This window comes from Porites lutea, chromosome 8, assembly GCF_958299795.1.
Source record: "Porites lutea chromosome 8, jaPorLute2.1, whole genome shotgun sequence".
In the NCBI taxonomy this organism is placed as follows: domain Eukaryota; kingdom Metazoa; phylum Cnidaria; class Anthozoa; order Scleractinia; family Poritidae; genus Porites; species Porites lutea.
Window position 1 is genome coordinate 4,888,415 of NC_133208.1, and position 12,269 is coordinate 4,900,683.

Sequence of the window (12,269 nt, forward strand, 5' to 3'; positions counted from 1 at the left end):
CAGGATTTTTGGGGTAGGAAAATTTGGCAAGTAGTTTTTTGGGTGGCTTGATTTAAGTGTGGATTTTTAGGGGTATTCAAAACTATCTGAAGTTGTTATTCTGTATAGCGTTATTGTTAAAACAGAAGATCTTCTTGGTTGTTTCGAATGTTGCTATGATGAGTCATCGAAACAGACACAAACATCCAATTTGTAATATTTTTATTTTTTGTATTGTATCATTTAATGCCTTCTGGTAATTTTTAAGGCTCGTGAATTCGGCATGGGATTTTTAGGGGGTTAATTTTCTGTCCAGGTAGTTTTTCAGGGTTTTGTTGGAAGCCCTACGGATTTTTTAGTTTTTATTTTTGCGCCCATTGGGTCATCGCCGTCACTTGAAAATGTTATTTCTTGGAGGGCCTCTTCAGAACATGATTGGCGTTTCCGTATTATATTCTGATCCGTCAGTTCATGTGAAGAAAAAACAATCAGAAGGTTCAAAGTTACAATACCAACCGGGTAAGGAATTAAAACCAGGAGAATATTTGAATTGTAAGTTGAAATTATGTGCCGAAACGTTTCACGCACCTTTGTAGAGCTTTGTATGGAGACGCCATATAGTTGTACCGTTTTGGTGCACCAATATGGCCGCCGGAAATCAACAAGAACATATGGAGTGCCCTTTTTTTATAAAAGCTCTTTCTTTTCACTCGAGAACTAACATACGTACGCATAAACATATCTTCTAATACTTGAAGTGGTTATACTGCTGAAAATCAAGAGGAGAGACTTTTTTTCAACGAGACAGCATTCCTTTTTTGGTGTCACGCACTGTGAAAACTCGGAAGTTCAAATTGCACCTACGGACCTACGTACGGTTATGTGACAATAGTCAGCGGATATCCTGTTTTGACAGCCGTCAGTTGATCTTAATATGGAGGTCCATTATCAAGTTAAACACAGGTTACAGGCTCCCACACCAGGTAGAAAGTTTGACATTTGATATTGGTTGTCCTGTGGTGCGGACTGACAGCCGTACGGTCACATAATTACCCAAATTTCGCGGATGGACGGCTCCAATCGCGTGCGCGTAGCGCTCCGCTATTAAGAGAAAGATTATCATATCAGTTCAGATCAGAGAGTGAATCAAATGAGGATATTTGCTACCTGTAGAATAAAAGAAAGATTGTCGTTCTTTAATAGAAAGGAAGCAATAAAGAGAGTATGAAGTGTTTCCCGTCTTCCATTTCACTTTGAGAACAATATTTGCATATTCTCAGTCATCTCTAATTTACCTTTTTGTCGAGTCTAGTCGTTTTTGATCCTGTTTTGTTAAACTGAGAACAAATTTGATTTGCGGAAGAGATGGAGGACTGTTTCCCAGTATTTGCTAATTCTTTTGATATAGTCATGAGCAAGTAGACTGTTTATATTTCAAGACTATAATTACTCTGCGCGCCATTGAAGCAAATATTTGCCGGAAATTTTACGTAGTGGAAAGGATTACGAATCAAATATTCCACATGAAAAATATATCAGGCTTACAGTTTTTTCAGCTGAGTTGCCTAGGATATTGAATCAATCTACCGCAAACATTAGAAGCTCGTTTATTTAAACCAAGAAAGTATTTATAGAATTGGGAGAATATAGTCGCATTTCCGCAGGGTCATGTTCCCCATTAATTAATCCAGGTTCAGTTTGGCACTTTTCCCACCCCATACTTCAGAGTTATACAGTAATAATAGGTTTAAATAGTGTGGTAAAAAGTTTGCTGCCTATATCAATAGATAAGTCAAGAAAGCTTTTTGTTGCAAAAATACTGCGTCTACACTATTTCTACCAAAAGTGAGCGCAAACCCCTCTGCAGGGTTGAACGATCGGGGGAGCCTGTCCGCTTGTTGACACGTTTGGCGGAAACGTTATTTAACTGGTACATCAATTACCGTCCTTAGCGAGTGATTTTGAAGCTGGCCTAATGTCCTAAATATACCGTTTACAATTGCTTTTTGAAACCTCTCTCCTGCACTGAAGAATTTAGAAACCTACAGTTCCCGGCGGTTACTTTCGGTAAATCTTTTGGCAGGTGTGCTGCCAGAACGGACCAGAAGAAGTGTCTTTTTCCAACCCTTTTTCAGACCTGTCCTCTAATATCCATCCCGGCCGTTTTTAGAGCAAGCAAACGAGGGTCACAAACGCGACATACATGGGCAGAAATTATGTCAACATTACTCTGATTAAAACACCCTCAAGGGTTTCTTTTTACTGTGTCTTTCTTTCTCTTGCATTAGCGAGCAGCGACACTATAGTGAGATATGACGTTTATGGCAGATGCTGTGATACTTTACCTTTTTCACTTCGTCCTCTTCATAGTATGGAAATAGAGTACTGGTTCTCACAAATCAATCTTCTTTGAACTATTTTTTCCAATAAGATCTAATTCCATGATGTGGGTTTAAAAAATTACTTACTGCTGTATTCGGAATCTGTGTGTCAAGAAATAAGGCCTCTTGTCTTAAACAGGGTAGCGAAATGAAGGTCTCGGCGGCCCATATAAAAACCTTTACTCAAGTTTCCCTTTGAGTTCCCTTTGAAGCCGGGGTATATCGGCACATCGAACAAATTCGATCAATACAAGAATAAACCTTCTAAAGTTTTCTTTATTCCTTTGCACCTAAAACCAACTGTGAAGCACGGAGTCGTTCAACTACGGCACACCCTAAAATCTCTGTTTTAGGCCTTTCTCTCGCTTTACAATTTCTTCAGTAGTAACCACAAGCTTAGAATTCGGTTACAGGGCGTTTCTTTACCCACTCATTTATTTCGGGCACGTTTAACACCCGTTTATAATGCTCCACCAAGAGCGGGAACTTCTCAAGTTCCCCAGGAACATCCTCTTTACCCTTCGAATGGAAGCTGTTAAAGAAGTCAAAGAAAGTGATGTCGGCATAGCTCAGCTGCAGATAAGAAACAGAAAGAAATCGCAGTTACGCTAGGGGCGTAGGATTAGGGGAGCCTTTCTTCTGAGTGTGTGCTACAAGCCTCAGGTAATAGACGCAGTTACACAAACCATGGTAAAAGGCATTTCCCACGTTAACGAAGCCGTGGTAAATTTAACGGCTTCATTCGAGCAATAACGGTAATAACCGCCGTCGACAATGGCAGTATTTTATGTTATGTTGAAAATTTACCTATAATTTTCAACTGGTATGTTATTCATGATAATTTAGCGAAGGCATATAGTTCGATTTTAAAGTTCAGCTGCATCCAACGGTTCGATCTATCCCAACAAACCAGTTCAAAATTTTGCCTCAAATTTCCCTTGTTTCTTTCATCTTAACGTGAAATCTGCCATGTCACCATCGATCTTTCTCTCAACAGTGTCAAAGAAACCCTTTTAAAAAAAGCAATTGTTCGGGATTTCATGTTGAAGAAATCTGATTGGCTGCTTTGCCTTGGGTATCGGAAAACCCTTGCTTTTTACCAAGTTTAATGTTATAAGCGGTTTCTTTGCTATTTTTGACGTAACCATGGATATTTCCCATGGTAAATTTATCTCGGGAAAGTCCGGTCACACGCACCGAAGCAATTTTCCACGGTAAAAGGGTCATTAATATTTACCATGGTAAATAAAAAAATGTCCCGTGTAACCGCACATACGAGGGCCATTTATACGAGGAAAAATAAGACGCGTGTTACTTAAGACGCGAACTGTACCATTTATATGAGCAGGGCTTATCTAAGACGAAAACAGCTCGTGTAAATATGGTTCGCGTCTTATTTCTGTTCTTGACTCGTATCCATGTGAATGTTGCCCGTAGCAACGGCAATCCAACATTTGTCCTCGAGATCTGCTATTGCCCTCTCTTTGCATAACAACAAAAAATCCTTTTCTTCAGCGGTGGACCACGTGTTTCGGTGTTTCGTTTTGTCTTTGTCAGCGTGCTCATTATACATGAGCGAATTAAGAAACAATAAAGCTTAAAACTCTTAGAATAGACGGCAGCCCAAGGAATCGAAAACGCGTTGTAATATGTAATAACTTTTCCCTGCCAGTAGCCTGCCAGTCCACCGCGGGGCAAGCGAAAATTTTCCCGCCAAAAATTAACGCATGCGTACTATGCGTTTGCGCCTTATTTAAGACGCGAAGGCCATTTATACGACGTTTTTCTAAGAACAGCTGCTAAGGGCTGTTCTAAAATAAGACGCGTTTTAGAAGAGTTGTTGCCGTGACTATTCACTGAACCTATTAGTTTTTTGACGTTTTTGTTGTCGTCATTGTCATAGCACTCCCTATTTTAAAAAAATCGCTGACCAAACCCCTGACGCGCACCAAATTTACAGAGTAACAGAAGGGAAGACGTCACGCTAGGAATTCATGCTGCTCAGTGCCATGCAAAATGTGCTGACGTTGCTATATTTTAAAATTTTTTGAAAAGACTTTCTTTGGGACGGGTTGAACTTTGAAGGCTCAGGGAGCGGTCATCGTTTTAGCCTGCAGATAAAGGCGTCCCTTCTCGCTTCTCGATCGCCGCTTGGGACGTCCCTAGTGGCAAGAACGATGACAGATGGCTGAATTCGAAGGCTATCATCGTTTTATTTATGACTTAATTACTATTGATCGTTTTCACATGACGTCACGGCGGCCATATTCGTGTCCCAAACCAATGAACCGTCGGCCATGTTTGTGTCCCAAACCAGTTTTGTGGAAGTTGAACTCTTTTCTTATGTAAAAACTTTCTTTTGTTCCAATAAACTAGCATAGATGCTGACCACGTGAGTGAAAACGCTCTATACTCGTTAGTGTTCTAAGCAGGCCTAATACCCCTTGTTATGCTTAATTTGCACATTACTCGTATCTCACCTTTTCGCCCAGAAAGAAGCCCTTGCCTTCATCCCTGTTTTTGAGAAGAGCTTCAAATTTCTCGAGTCGGGGAGGAAGCGTCGTTCCATAAAACTCCTTTTTCAGCTCTTCCTTCATTTAAGGAAAACAATAAGTAGGTCATTAATAAAACTAAATTCTGGGAAAGTGGTAAAAGTAAATTAAACCCACGGGATTGTACACGGAACAAAACTGAGAAGTACATGTCGAAGCTCCCTGTATACGGATGAACTGGCAATGGGAAGACTCCACTTACGGATAGGGGCGAAACTCCCAAAATGACCTATACGGGGAGGCTCCGCCCGAAAGGGGTGCTTTTCTCAGGCTTCAGGTTTATGAAAGAGGAGGTATTTCATTAGTTGAAGCATATGGAAGGGTAGAGACGTATGTCATTTTTGGCAGTAAAAAGGTCCAAAAGGGCAAACAGATGAAATTTATGGCTGTAAAAAAGACCAGAAAACGTTGTGGTTTTGTGATTTAGCAATTTTCAAAGACAGTGCATTCATATATAATTACAGCAGTTAAAAGGGATGCAAAGTTTTTAACTAAGTATGTGAAAGCGGTACGATTTTTCAATATAAGGTTTGCTTAAGGGGCACCTTTTCCGTCAAAGATGGTATATAATTAAACGCGCGTTAGGGGTTGGACAACGCCACAAGGCTGTTTTTACAGTTGGGAAAAAATTATTGCCAATACTTCGAAAAGCGCGGACTTTCTTCTTAGAATGACTACTTGAAAACAACTTTAAAGCGTTTCCTTAGAACAGAGACAACTAACGAAGTAGTAACTACCCCATACTGTCCTGGCTTCAATTTATATGCCTTCTTTATAATTTTTCAGGCCACGCGAATGCAATCATGTGAAACATGTTTTTTTAGACAAGTATTTTACGTCAATCACGGTACAAAGGCGGTCCTGATCCCACACAAACGCTCCTTTTTTAAGAAAATCCCGCATCCCGCTATTCTTTTTTCATATCGCTTTCCCGAATTCCTCACACTTTATAGTTTGGTTTGAAAGGTGACAATGCTCAACACACACCGGTCCGGTTGATTCGCATTTGCCTCTCAAACGCATGATTTCCCAAATTTTCAACATACAGGCAAAAACATCCCGCATCCCGTGCTTAAATTTTGGCGAATCCCGCTTACAGGGTAGCTTAAAAATCCTGTTTCCCGTCAAGATATTTTGCGTTTTCCCGAATCCCGCACCGTATGTTTGTCAAATCCCGGATCCCGAAAAAACTCTTAAGACCTTGTTCAATTCTCACCTCAGCAAATTAAGCATTGTCTGGCGCTGAGGGTCGGAACTGGCGTCTTGAATAAATCTAGACTGCAAAACAACCCCTATTTTTGCCTAGGTTAAGAACGCGCGCGCATATCAAGAGGTTAAAGGAAAGGCCTGGAGTGAGGGTGAAAACGGAGAGTGAGACTGGGGATCTTCTAGAAACTTTGTTAAAAATCACGACCCAACATTGCAAAAAGTTCACTTCCGGTTGACGCGCGTCGCTCAAAAACGTAGTTGTTCAAACTCCCTAATATCGCGCGAAGCGCTTTGCAAAACCGATTTAAAGAAAAAGACCGACTGATTTGCAATCTCAGGAGTAAAGCCTGACAGGCTCTGTATGTGGGGAACTGAAACAGACATTAACTTTCGCATTACCTTCTTCGTTTCGATTATGTGAAATTATGCGATTATGTGAAACACGTTCTTTTAGCCAAGTATTTTACTTCAATCAGGGTCTGCAAGAGAATGAAAGGGGGTAAAAAATACCGCATCCCGCATTTTTTTTTTCCATATCGCTTTCCCGAATTGCTCTTTTGTTTCTACAAACAAAGAACAAACAAACAAACAAGGCACACTTTAAAGTTTGGTCTGAAAGGAGACAACACTCAAAATGTGCCCGATTGATTCGCAGTTTGCCGCTCAAACGTATGATTTCCCGAATTCACAACATACGCGCAAAAACATCCCGCATCCCGTGCTTAAATTTTGGCGTATACCGCTTCCAGGGTAGCTGTAAAATCTTGTTTCCCGTCAAGAAATTTTGCGTTTTCCCGAATCGCGCACCGTATTTTGGTCAAATCCTGGATCCCGAAAATACCCTTCCAGACCTTGTTCAATTCCCAATGTTAGCAAATTAAGAATTTTATGCCGCTGAGGGAAATCTAGACTGCAAAATAGCCCGTATTTTTTCCTAGATTAAGAACGCGCGCGCGAGTGGTAGCTCAGTGTCTTCATTCTGATAAAGACGATCTGATAGAAAATTTGTTCAAAATCACGACCCAACATTACAAAAAGTTCACTTCCGGTTGACGGGCGTCGCTCAAAAACGTCTTTGCTCAAACTCCCGAATATCGTGCGAAGCGCTTTGCAAAGCCGATTTTATGAAAAAGACCGACTGAATTGCAGTCCGGAGTAAAGCATGACTACATTCTATGTGGGGAACTGAAACGGACATCAACTTTTGCAATACCTTCTTCGTTTCATCTTTCTCATGGTATATGTTGCTCAATGGCCTAAATAAATCAGTAACTCCATCACTTATCATATCCGCTGTCGCTTCATCAAAGCTGTCAGCTGGGCACAAACCTAATCACCATAAGTAAAAATGAAAGCTAATCAAGCATTCGCCTTCTTAACTAATAAAAAGCAAGAAGAAAAAAAAGAGAGAGAAAGGAAAAGAAGGGAAGGTAAGAAAGAGAGAATGAAAAGGAGAAAAAAAGACTCAGAGACAAGGAAGAAGAGAAAAGAAAAGAAAAGAAAAGAAAAGAGAGAGAGAGAATGAAAAAAAAAGGGAGAATGGGAGAATGATAAAAGAACGAGCGAACGAGGACAGACGGACTGGATGAATGGATGGATGGATGGATGGATGGGTTGATGAATGAATGAATGAAGGAAGGAAGGAAGGAAGGAAAGAAGGAAGGAAGGAAGGAAGGAAGGAAGGAAGGAAGGAAGGAAGGAAAGAAGGAAGGAAGGAAGGAAGGAAGGAATGAAGGAAGGAAAGGAGGAAGGAAGGAAAGAAGGAAGGAAGGAAGGAAGGAAGGAAGGAAGGAAGGAAAGAAGGAAGAAAGGAAAGAAGGAAGGAAGGAAGGAAGGAAGGAAGGAAGGAATGAAGGAAGGGAGGAAGGAAGGAAGGAAGGAAGGAAGGAAGGAAGGAAAGAAGGAAGGAAGGAAGGAAAGAAGGAGGGAAGGAAGGAAGGAATGAAGGAAGGAAGGAAAGAAGGAAGGAAAGGAGGAAGGAAGGAAGGAAGGAAGGAAGGAAAGAAGGAGGGAAGGAAAGAAGGAAGGAAGGAAGGAAGGAATGAAGGAAGGAAGGAAGGAAGGAAGGAAGGAAGGAAGGAAGGAAGGAAGGAAGGAAGAAAGGAAGGAAGGAAGAAAGGAAGGAAGGAAGGAAGGAAGGAAGGAATGAAGGAAGGAAGGAAGGAAGGAAGGAAGGAAAGAAGGAAGGAAGGAGTGAAGGAAGGAAGGAAGGAAGGAAGGAAGGAATCGAATGGGGAGAAAAAAAAAACTTGAAAATAAACTTGTATAAACTATATCGACAGGTAATTTCCTACGCAGACCTTCTTAGGGCTTTGCTTTCCTTGGGGGAAGAACGCGTGATGAAGCTTCGAAAAACATCTACTCGGGAGGCTAATGAGCAGGAGTAGCCTGGGAGCCAGCTCTCCTTTTGGGGTCGTCGCGAAAAGTCACGCGAGAACAACAAGCAAAAGGAGACGCAGGCGCGAGGGGTTGGCCACGCGCTCACGCGGTCTCCTCACGGCTCGCAGGCTACGGCAGGAATGATAAGCTGATTAACAAATTACGTTCAATACATCACCTCCTTTTTTGCAGATGTACTTCATAATTGTACCAGACTGTGCCAAGGTTATTCCCTCAGGAGACACAATGAAGGGCATTTGACCAAGAGGTGGTCTGCCAGCTGAAACAGAACAGACAGAAAAGTAGTAGAACGTCGGGATTTCTTCTAAAGAGAAGTTAATGGCAGCCCTGGTTATGCTAAATCCCGGCGGAGGGGGGAGCATTCAGTGAAGTCTTACACGGGGGGGCTCCACCCCAAGGTCCAACATCTCATCCTTACATAAACTATTTTTAACATAAAAGGCATCCCTTTCAATTTGAATGATAAATGGTACCCCTGCATCTTTTGCGAACTTCTGTAAATGCACCATTTGTTTGTATGTGAATATATCACTAAACCAGGAAGTTTTGCTGTCGCTTACAAAGCCATAAAATGCGTCTGTTAGGCCTTAAGGTCCTTTTACAGACCGAAATGACAGATTTCCCTATCCTTTCATATACCTGAAACCTGAAAAGGTACCTCTTTTGGATGAGGCCTCACCGTCTAGGCCATTATAGGGAGTTCTTCCCCTGGGTGCTTAATTCGATGAACATAAAACGAGAAGTCCAAAGACTACTGCAACGCTGATCATAACAACGTGTATTCGATACCAGACTGCAGCTTGTGAGCTGTCTCTTAAAATAGTCTTTTTCAAGGGTGGGGCACGACGTTTATCACGCTTGTGGCAAGGCCGCAGACGCAGTAAACGATGGCATCCGTCACGCAACGCTCCACCCCAGGAGGGGTTTATGGGTACAATATAATCCAATCCAATCTTATCCAATCAATTTATTAGTGTCATAACGTGGGATAGGGTTGCCCCAAATATCCTCTTTAATATGGATTCCATATGGGGCAGCACTTCTGATTTTAAATGACGGGGGTGATCGAAGGAATTTTTTTTTGGGAGTGGCGGAGGTTGAGATTTTCGAATCCAGGATTTTTGGGGTAGGAAAATTTGGCAAGTAGTTTTTTGGGTGGCTTGATTTAAGTGTGGATTTTTAGGGGTATTCAAAACTATCTGAAGTTGTTATTCTGTATAGCGTTATTGTTAAAACAGAAGATCTTCTTGGTTGTTTCGAATGCTGCTATGATGAGTCATCGAAACAGACACAAACATTCAATTTGTAATATTTTTATTTTTTGTATTGTATCATTTAATGCCTTCTGGTAATTTTTAAGGCTCGTGAATTCGGCATGGGATTTTTAGGGGGTTAATTTTCTGTCCAGGTAGTTTTTCAGGGTTTTGTTGGAAGCCCTACGGATTTTTTAGTTTTTATTTTTGCGCCCATTGGGTCATCGCCGTCACTTGAAAATGTTATTTCTTGGAGGGCCTCTTCAGAACATGATTGGCGTTTCCGTATTATATTCTGATCCGTCAGTTCATGTGAAGAAAAAACAATCAGAAGGTTCAAAGTTACAATACCAACCGGGTAAGGAATTAAAACCAGGAGAATATTTGAATTGTAAGTTGAAATTATGTGCCGAAACGTTTCACGCACCTTTGTAGAGCTTTGTATGGAGACGCCATATAGTTGTACCGTTTTGGTGCACCAATATGGCCGCCGGAAATCAACAAGAACATATGGAGTGCCCTTTTTTTATAAAAGCTCTTTCTTTTCACTCGAGAACTAACATACGTACGCATAAACATATCTTCTAATACTTGAAGTGGTTATACTGCTGAAAATCAAGAGGAGAGACTTTTTTTCAACGAGACAGCATTCCTTTTTTGGTGTCACGCACTGTGAAAACTCGGAAGTTCAAATTGCACCTACGGACCTACGTACGGTTATGTGACAATAGTCAGCGGATATCCTGTTTTGACAGCCGTCAGTTGATCTTAATATGGAGGTCCATTATCAAGTTAAACACAGGTTACAGGCTCCCACACCAGGTAGAAAGTTTGACATTTGATATTGGTTGTCCTGTGGTGCGGACTGACAGCCGTACGGTCACATAATTACCCAAATTTCGCGGATGGACGGCTCCAATCGCGTGCGCGTAGCGCTCCGCTATTAAGAGAAAGATTATCATATCAGTTCAGATCAGAGAGTGAATCAAATGAGGATATTTGCTACCTGTAGAATAAAAGAAAGATTGTCGTTCTTTAATAGAAAGGAAGCAATAAAGAGAGTATGAAGTGTTTCCCGTCTTCCATTTCACTTTGAGAACAATATTTGCATATTCTCAGTCATCTCTAATTTACCTTTTTGTCGAGTCTAGTCGTTTTTGATCCTGTTTTGTTAAACTGAGAACAAATTTGATTTGCGGAAGAGATGGAGGACTGTTTCCCAGTATTTGCTAATTCTTTTGATATAGTCATGAGCAAGTAGACTGTTTATATTTCAAGACTATAATTACTCTGCGCGCCATTGAAGCGAATATTTGCCGGAAATTTTACGTAGTGGAAAGGATTACGAATCAAATATTCCACATGAAAAATATATCAGGCTTACAGTTTTTTCAGCTGAGTTGCCTAGGATATTGAATCAATCTACCGCAAACATTAGAAGCTCGTTTATTTAAACCAAGAGAGTATTTATAAAATTGGGAGAATATAGTCGCATTTCCGCAGGGTCATGTTCCCCATTAATTAATCCAGGTTCAGTTTGGCACTTTTCCCACCCCATACTTCAGAGTTATACAGTAATAATAGGTTTAAATAGTGTGGTAAAAAGTTTGCTGCCTATATCAATAGATAAGTCAAGAAAGCTTTTTGTTGCAAAAATACTGCGTCTACACTATTTCTACCAAAAGTGAGCGCAAACCCCTCTGCAGGGTTGAACGATCGGGGGAGCCTGTCCGCTTGTTGACACGTTTGGCGGAAACGTTATTTTTAACTGGTACATCAATTACCGTCCTTAGCGAGTGATTTTGAAGCTGGCCTAATGTCCTAAATATACCGTTTACAATTGCTTTTTGAAACCTCTCTCCTGCACTGAAGAATTTAGAAACCTACAGTTCCCGGCGGTTACTTTCGGTAAATCTTTTGGCAGGTGTGCTGCCAGAACGGACCAGAAGAAGTGTCTTTTTCCAACCCTTTTTCAGACCTGTCCTCTAATATCCATCCCGGCCGTTTTTAGAGCAAGCAAACGAGGGTCACAAACGCGACATACATGGGCAGAAATTATGTCAACATTACTCTGATTAAAACACCCTCAAGGGTTTCTTTTTACTGTGTCTTTCTTTCTCTTGCATTAGCGAGCAGCGACACTATAGTGAGATATGACGTTTATGGCAGATGCTGTGATACTTTACCTTTTTCACTTCGTCCTCTTCATAGTATGGAAATAGAGTACTGGTTCTCACAAATCAATCTTCTTTGAACTATTTTTTCCAATAAGATCTAATTCCATGATGTGGGTTTAAAAAATTACTTACTGCTGTATTCGGAATCTGTGTGTCAAGAAATAAGGCCTCTTGTCTTAAACAGGGTAGCGAAATGAAGGTCTCGGCGGCCCATATAAAAACCTTTACTCAAGTTTCCCTTTGAGTTCCCTTTGAAGCCGGGGTATATCGGCACATCGAACAAATTCGATCAATGCAAGAATAAACCTTCTAAAGTTT